Here is an 8369-nt window from a genome sequence, read left to right as displayed (position 1 = left end):
ACCTCCTCCTGAACAGTTTGACCTTCCTGGAAGACTGGCCACGATGGGACCTCTTCCCCTGCACTTTTGGACCCTCTGTGCTATGTAAGTTATAAAGGGGTCTTTTGCTGCAAGTTGTTATGCCTAAGCCCGTGTTCCCTCAATGCACCATGTAGCAATTCACTCTACAGATTTTGGCACAGCAATCAAGGCATGGAGAAGTATGGAGTGGGTTGATATTTTTGGCAGTTCTTTTCATCACTCTTGGATTGCTTTTGTACAGGAGCTCTTGGGCAATGCAGGACTCATGGCTTTGTGGGCTAAACTGAGATGTTGCCCCTGACTTACAAGCTTGGGTAGAGGTACAGTCCCACAGCTGGGGGACCTAGGGTGTGCTGTTTCTATCCTCTGTGGGAAGGGTGGTGATAAATGGGACTTTGAGAACCCTCCCATGAATGCCAGGGAGTTGGCTAGCTGGTTCTATGCTGAGATTTGTGAAGTCTCCCATGAATGCCAGTGTTTGGCTAGCTGGTTCCACACTGAGATTTATGAAGTTGGGGCTTCTACCACCTCCCCTGTCTCATGGCTTCTTATATCTGTTCTCATTCTGGAACCAGGCATACCCACACTTAGGTCACCCAGGCTGATTTTGTGGTTAGTGTGAGGCTGGTCATGATTCAAAAGTCTATTAGAATTGAAGTTGGGGAGTCAAGTGAAAACGGAAGTACAGACTTTCACGGAGAAGGAGATATGGGGTATGAAAGAGAGGTATGGTCCAAAGCCAGGAGAGGATCTCCTCTCATGGCTGCTCCAACTTTATGATAAGGGCACCACTACCACCCTGATCAACCAGGCTAAATGGAGGAGTCTAGTGACCTCATGTCCAACCCTGTCCTCCAACGGACTCTTAATTCATAGGAGTTAAGGGAGGAGAAGATGGAGATGGGGAGGGAGCAGCTGATAGTGCAGCTAGAGGTGCTTCATGGCTGTAGTCTCTGATTGGATCCTTCAGGGAGTCAGTTGAGCCATATCTCACTCTGGGTATCCTCCCCCAAATTCCAACAAGCCTTGGAGGAATGAGGAGGAAGCCATGGTCACACTGCTACAACTGGGTACTGGCATGTGAATATTCCATCTCCACCAGAGGGCCCCTCACCCTCACCCATTTCACTGTAGGACATTGATGATTTTATTAGAGAGGGCCTTCCTGAGTGGGGTGACAAGCTGGTTCTACTCCTCATCCCAGGGCTTCCCCTGGGAGCAATTGAGTTTATTGTACCCCCTCTGTTTGGGTCAAGGACTCCCGTACTAGGAGAGTGGCCATTGTGTTCACCGACAAAGAAGCCAGGCCAGCAGGCAATAGGCATATGCCTGTTAACCCAGCAAGTCCTGAGACCCAAGGGATGGGTCAACGGCTGCCCCTCCCTCTCAGGGTCCCCACTCACCAAGCTTTCTTCTTGTGGCTACTAGAGCAAGGGGTCCCAAAGGACATTATACATGGGATCTTCAATGGAGAACTTTGGGAAAATAAAATCTAGAAGGAGGGGCATGAGCTTGACAAGGACAATCTGCCCTTGCATGACCACTTCCCCACAATTATCAGGTACAGGCGGTAAAGGAAGAGGTAGATTCTGCAGACCTCCTGCCTCTCCCTTCAGCCCTGACTGAGAAGTCTGGTCCCCAGAAGAGAACTCTTCACCCAGACTTGACTAAATGGAAAATGGCCTAGACATGGGGCTAAGGACTCTGCCTGCCCCCCAGGAACCAAAGGCCATATGCCCCTGTGCATGCACAATTTGGGGAAGACCTTTATGGCACTTTTGGATACAGGCACCCAGGTCAGTGTCATTCCATGAGATGCAGAGGGAAGGAGACAGTAAATAGTGTTGGAAAGTTCCAGACATTCCCTACAGACATGGGGATGGGAGATTATACTGCTATTCTGTAGTTGGTCCCTATGACCCTTTAATCACCTCTGTGGTTGTGCTTTCCACCAGGGAATATATTTTAGGAATTGATATCCTGCACTGCTGCACATCCCAGCAAAGACTGCAAAGATATGCTCCCCATCTGTTCTAGTTTGCTAATGCTGCTGGAATGCAAAACACCAGAAATCGATTGGCTTTTATAAAAGGGGGTTTATTTGGTTACACAGTTACAGTCTTAAGGCCATAAAGTGTCCAAGATAACGCATCAACAATCAGGTACCTTCATAGGAGGATGGCCAATGGTGTCCAGAAAACCTCTGTTAGCTGGGAAGGCACGTGGCTGGCATCTGCTTCAAGTTCTGATTTCAAAATGGCTTTCTCCCAGGATGTTCCTCTCTAGGCTGCAGTTCCTCAAAAATTTCACTCCAGTTGCTCTTGGGGCATTTGTCCTCTTTTAGCTTCTCTGGAGCAAGAGTCTTCTTTCAACAGTCATCTTCAAAATGTCTCTCATCTGCAGCTCCTGTGCTTTCTTCAAAGTGTCCCTCTTGGTTGTAGCAGCTTGCTCCTTCTGTCTGATCTTATACAGTGCTCCAGTAATTTAATTCAGACCCACCCTGAATGGGCGGGCCAACACCTCCATGGAAATTATCCAATCAGAGTTATCACCCACAGTTGGGTGGGGCACATCTCCTTGGAAACACTCAAAGAATTACAATCTAATTAACACTGATAGGTCTGCCCACCCAAGATTACCTCAAAGATAATGGCATTTGGGGGACATAATACATTCAAACTGGCAAACCATCCAAACAAATTCTGGCCATCATGGTTAGATGAGTGACCGACCATGCACCCCCAGTGCTCCCACCTCCTCACTACATTGTCCAGCAGCAGCGGTACTACCTCCTTGGTGGAGAAAAGGACAATACTGAGTTCATAAAGGACCTTCTACCTGTAGGTGTCCTCCACTGCACTATCTCTGCCTGTAATAGCCTGACATGGTCTGTGAAAAAGGCAAGTGGACTGTGGTTCTGTATTAGTTAGGGTTCTCTAGGGAAATAGAACCAACAGGAGATATCTGTAAATATGAGATGTTATTAAAGTGTTTCATACAACTGTGGGGATGCAGATTCCATAGGGCAGGCAGCAAGTTGGCATCTCTGATGAAGTTATTCAATGAACTCTCCAGGAAAAGCTGGCTGGCTGAAGAAGTGAAAGTTCTCTCCTTTTGCCTTAAATGTCTTCAACTGATTGGGTTAAATTCAGGTGATTGAATTATCTCATTGTAAAAGCCACTCCCTTCTTGATATAATCAGCCACAGAGGCAATCAATTGACTGATGATTTAATAAACCAGCCACAGATGTCCCTGCAGTAACAGTTAGGCCACTGCTTGCTTGACCAGACAGCTGGGCACCATCACCTGGCCAAAATGACACATGAACCTAAACATCACGGGTGGCAAACTATAAACTATCAGCATCTGAATGCAGAAGTGCCCCTTTGGCACCTGTGGTCCTAGACATTGTTCTGTTTGCATATTGGTGCCAGCATATTCCTCTTCTCAGTATCCTCCTGGCACCCCTATATTGGGTGACACAGAAAGCAGGTGCTTTCCACTGGGAACAAAGGAGGAACAGGGCCTGCAAGAGGTAAAGGTGGCTGTTCCAGCCACCCTGCTTCTGAAAACTTTAGATACTGGATATCCATTTCAGCTACAGGTTTTTGCCACTTGGATCCATGCTGACTGTACCCTCTGCAGAAGCAGGGGGAGCAACAAGGATTCACAGCCCCCTGGGTTTTTAGACCAAAGAGTTGCCAGATGCAACCCAGCACTACTCCCCCTTGAGAGGCAACTTTTGGCATACTATTGAGCCTTGGTAGAAATGGAAAGGATTATTAAGAGCTCACTGGTACTCCTGAAACCCCATCATGACCTGGGTCCTGGGTAACCAGAATAGTCTCCCAGGCAGTGCCCAACAACAGAGTATCATCAGATGGAAGTGGTACTTTAAGGATTAAGCTTGCCCAGGCCCCCAGTGAGTGACATGCACACACGAGCTGGTGGCAGAGTCCCCTCTCAACAATAATCTTGTTGCAACACTGGATGAGGGTCCTTTCCTCCCTTTATTTTGGCATCTTGGGAACCCCAACTCAAGATGCCTCATTAGATGCTAAGTGTTGCTTCACTGATGGATTGGCTGAGCTGAAGCCATTTGGCATCCATTTGGCAGCAACCACTGTTTCCTTTGGCTCAGGCAGATTGTATATCACCTCTGGCACTGAAAAAAGTGCCCAGTGGGCTCTGGAACACTTGGACTCAAGCACCCCCATGTTCTTATTTACTGACTCATGGGCAGTCACCAACAGCTTAGGAGTCCCATCAAGTAATGGAGGAATGAGATTGGAGAATCAAAGGTTCCTCAGTGTTAGGAAAGGACCATTGGTAACAATTGGCTGTGTGGAAAGGCACCAGCTATGTTACCCAAGCTGATGTGCATGGCAAGGGCCTGTATCACAATGAATGTCATTGGAATAACCTTGCCAATAAAGGATGCACTGAACTGCTTTTCATACCCGACGAGTCTGCACATCCTCCTGGGAGACAGGCAGAGGATGAGCTCTAGCCAGAGGATAAGGGCAAAGAACTTACCCTTAGTGACATCTGTGAAATAGCTGAGTTTCCCATGGCTGCTTCCACTGCTGGGTGGATCCACCACCGAATGAGACATGGAAATTCTGACACCATGAAATTATGGGGCTAGGAACATGGAGTACCTCTCTCATTAAAAGAGACCCAGTCTGCCAATGTGAGAGATGTCAACTACAAACCAGAACCAGAAAAGAACTTATGGGAGCTATTCCCACAGGGGCAACACCCAGCGGCTCATGACAAATGGACTACATCAACCTTTTCTCACCATTGAAAGGTATGTCCTATGCCTTGGTTGCAGTGGACCCCTATTCAAGATATGGCCTTGCCTTTCCACTTCATCATGCAGGTGCAGTACAGACATGGGATAGCTTGGAAAAGTGGCTCTGCCAACCCTTCAGGTACCCATATAAGACTTGCTCTGACCGTGGACCCCACTTTACTGCACAGTCCACTCAGCAGTGGGCTCAGATTCATGGAACTGGGTGGACCTTCCACATCATCCACCACCCACAGACCAGCTGGTAATATGGAGAACTTTCATGACCACCTGAAAAAGAAGTGTGGGCTCCCTGACAACTCTCTTACTAGATGATCTGTCCACCATATTCTGGCCCCTTGGAAGCTGAACTCAGCAGTTCCCTAGAAGGGAAACATGGCCTTATCCTATTTCCTAACACAGGAAAGGGACCAGGCTGGGGGAGAGGAACCCAGGCTTTGTTATGCATCCTCCCTTATGCCCATTAAGATGAGGATTGGCTCCGAAAGGGGGATCAAGGATATACCACTTGGGACTCTCATTTTCAGCCCCTGATAGGGGATCATCCTGCTTTTACCCCATTATAACTTCCACACAATTCCCAGTTGTGAGGGTAGGGCTGCAGGAAAAGAGGTGGGATGATATGTGCATACTGTAGGTTAGTGGGTGATACTTACCCTTGGTTGGGCAACCAGTCCCCTTGAGAACCATAATGGGGTACCTGGAGGAGTCCTGACAACTCCTATCTATCAGGGAGAGGTGGAAGTGGGCCAGAAGATACAAGCAAGGCACTTGATCGATGGGAAAGAAATGAGGTTGTAGCTTAGGATAAGGAACAGACAGACTAGGTAGCCTTAGAGGGAAAAGATAAGTTACTGCAAATAGACCAAGAAAAGTGTCCCCTTTGGGAAGTGGTTGCACAACCACCATGTCAAGACTAGTTACTGCCCCCCTCTCCTGTTTTCCAGAATTTTGAGCCAATTTTTACTGGTTGTTTGAAGATTCTGTGAGGGAACCCTGGGGCATCTTATGCCACTATCTTGGTTGACTAGAAACTGCCCTATAATATTATTTTTATATTTATATTGTCCCATGTCTTGAAAATACAAGTATGGAGTGGCAATGATTATGTATAACAGGCTAATTATCTTGCTACTGGCATATTTAGCTGAGGTCAGGCCTTTAATAGAGTATTGATTCTCATTATAGCCTCCCCATGTTTTGGATAGAGAGTGAGACGATCTGAGACAAGCTTTAAAAATGATTATGTTTGTGAAAAATGAAAACTCATATAAGATGTTTAAAAAAAAAAGGTGAGAGGAGTCAATAGTTTTAATTTCTTAATTTATAAAATATCTACTATATGTAAGACACTATGCTATCCTAGGGAGCTACATTCATGAACTTGATGTACTTCAAGGAGATTACTGTCTTTTTTTCTGTGTGTATGGGGGTGGGGAGTGGATATTACTGAGGTACAAGAATAACTAAGGTACAGGTTGAAATTGCATTTTAAGGAGATTTGGAGGAATTGGAAGAGTAATCTTTCTGGAAGAGTAGTATTTGTATTTGGTAAGAGACCTTTAATGAGAGGAGTGGACTGAAAAGAGGATGTGTATCTGGCCTATTCACCACCATAACTAAAGTGCCTAACAAGTCCCTGGAACAGAGAAGTGCTTAAAAATTAATTGTGCAATGAAAGAACAGTGGGCAAAGGCAGAGGGTAAAGACGGTACTATAGGTGGAAGAAACAGCATGAGAACGTCTGCCAAATGGGAATAAAAGAATTGGGGGTAACGAGGGCAATCAACTTTTTCTGGGGTTTAGTGGATGTGTAATAAAAATGGCAACTAAGCTGCCGGCCGTGTCCACACTCCCCAGCAGGGGTCTGAAGACTCCTTGCATCCCGGGCGGGTCTCCCGCTCCGATTCCGGCCCCGCGCAGCTGCCAGGGAGCCCGGCCCACGGCTGGGCGGCAGGGGCCAACGCAGCCCAGAAGCGCCCCCTGGCAGAGGGCGCCGGGGGATAGCCGAGCGCTGCGCTTTACGTCCCATGGCCGTACTGCGAGAAGCGCTGCCTTACCGCAATTTCAACGCGTGCTTCCCCCGAGACGTGGAGGAGGCCGCCGTGCGGAGGTGTGAGGCGACCGAGGCTCAAGCGCTGTTGCACCTAGCGGAGTGAGGTGAGTGGAGTCTTTGTTCGTTGGTGTGGACACCCCTAGCCTGGACAGTCCCCACACTGTGCTGCTGTCTGGGAGGCAATGACCCAGGCAACCTACCTGCCTGTGGACGCAGAGGTCACATTGGAGGTCAATCCCACCTCGGCCCCAAGCTCCAGGCTGGCAGCGTTTGGAAAAGCAGGGGTCAACAGGCTGTCCATTGGCATCCAGGCACTAGATGACACTGAGGTCTAGCTGCTGGGGTGGACAAGCTCGGCCCACGGTGCACTGCGGATGCAGGCGGAGGCCCGCCGCTTCTTTCCTGGGTGCGTATCTGTGGACTGATGCTGGTGCTGCCGGCCCAGTTGGTAGGACTATGGCTCGGGCAGCTGCAAGAGCTGCTGGGCGGCTTAACTACATCTCCCTCTACCAGCTGTCCCTGGAGCAGGGCACCGCACTCTTCGCCCAGGGACAGCAAAGCATCCTGCCTGCTCCACACCTGAGCTTACCGCCAAGATGTACTATGAGGGACTGGCAGTCCTAAAGCAGGCAGGCTTCTGCCAGTATGAGGTCTCCAACTTCACCTGTAATGGGATTATCGGTACACACAGTTGGACTTGCTGGCAGTGTGGTCAGTACTTTGGCGTTGCTCCTGGGGCCCTTGCGTGATTCATGCATGTCTCGGGGGCTGGAAGCCACATCCGGGAGGCCCGGATCCAGATCCTGGAGCCAAACAACTGGATGAGGGAGGTGAAGCTGTTTGGTCATGGAACTTGGAAGCTGGTTCCCCTGTCTGAGCTGGAACAACTGGAGGAAGTTTTGGCCATGGGGTTACCTACAAATGTGGCGATCACTCATCAAGGCTTGCAGCAGTTTGAGACCAAGTGACCCTATGGGGCCTGTTTGGGGCAAATAAGGAGAAAGAGCTGCTCGGTCACAGGAGTCTTTGGTGTTCCTGGGAGTATCTGACTATGCTGGACTCTCTGTTGCTGACTCTCTTGCCTCAACTCCAAGAGGCCTGGCAGCAGAGAACCCCCTCCCCTGTGCCAGGAGGGTGACCAGATGTTCCTGTACCCAGGGCAGTGACAGGTGGACTTTGAGGGCTGGGCTGACACTGCAAACATCTTTCCACTGCTGGCAGGAGCTATCTGTCTTGTGTGGTCATCTGTGGCCTTGGCATCCCCAGGGGAGTGCTGCAATGAGGTGGATGGGAGGACATTTCTGGTCTGGGAACTGGCATACCACCATCTCAGGACTCACAGACCAGCAAGGATTCCATGCTAGGAACTGCTTATCTTCAGCCTCAGTCTCAGTTTGCCTTTTTTGGTACCAAATAATGAATGGAGTTTGGAAATCTTTGTCTGGGGAATCACTTCCCCAGTAGAACCTCCAGA

At 48.9% G+C, this 8369-nt stretch overlaps 1 pseudogene; it reads left to right on the top strand.

Annotated features, from left to right (window-relative positions):
* Positions 1–4878: 4878 nt before the first annotated feature.
* Positions 4879–8033, top strand: LOC119508836 (annotated as a pseudogene).
* The last annotated feature ends 336 nt before the right edge of the window (positions 8034–8369 follow it).

Source organism: Choloepus didactylus, chromosome 14 (assembly GCF_015220235.1).
Source record: "Choloepus didactylus isolate mChoDid1 chromosome 14, mChoDid1.pri, whole genome shotgun sequence".
NCBI lineage: Eukaryota > Metazoa > Chordata > Mammalia > Pilosa > Megalonychidae > Choloepus > Choloepus didactylus.
The sequence above is the reverse complement of the archived record's forward strand: the minus strand, read 5'-3'. Positions and strand labels throughout refer to the sequence as shown.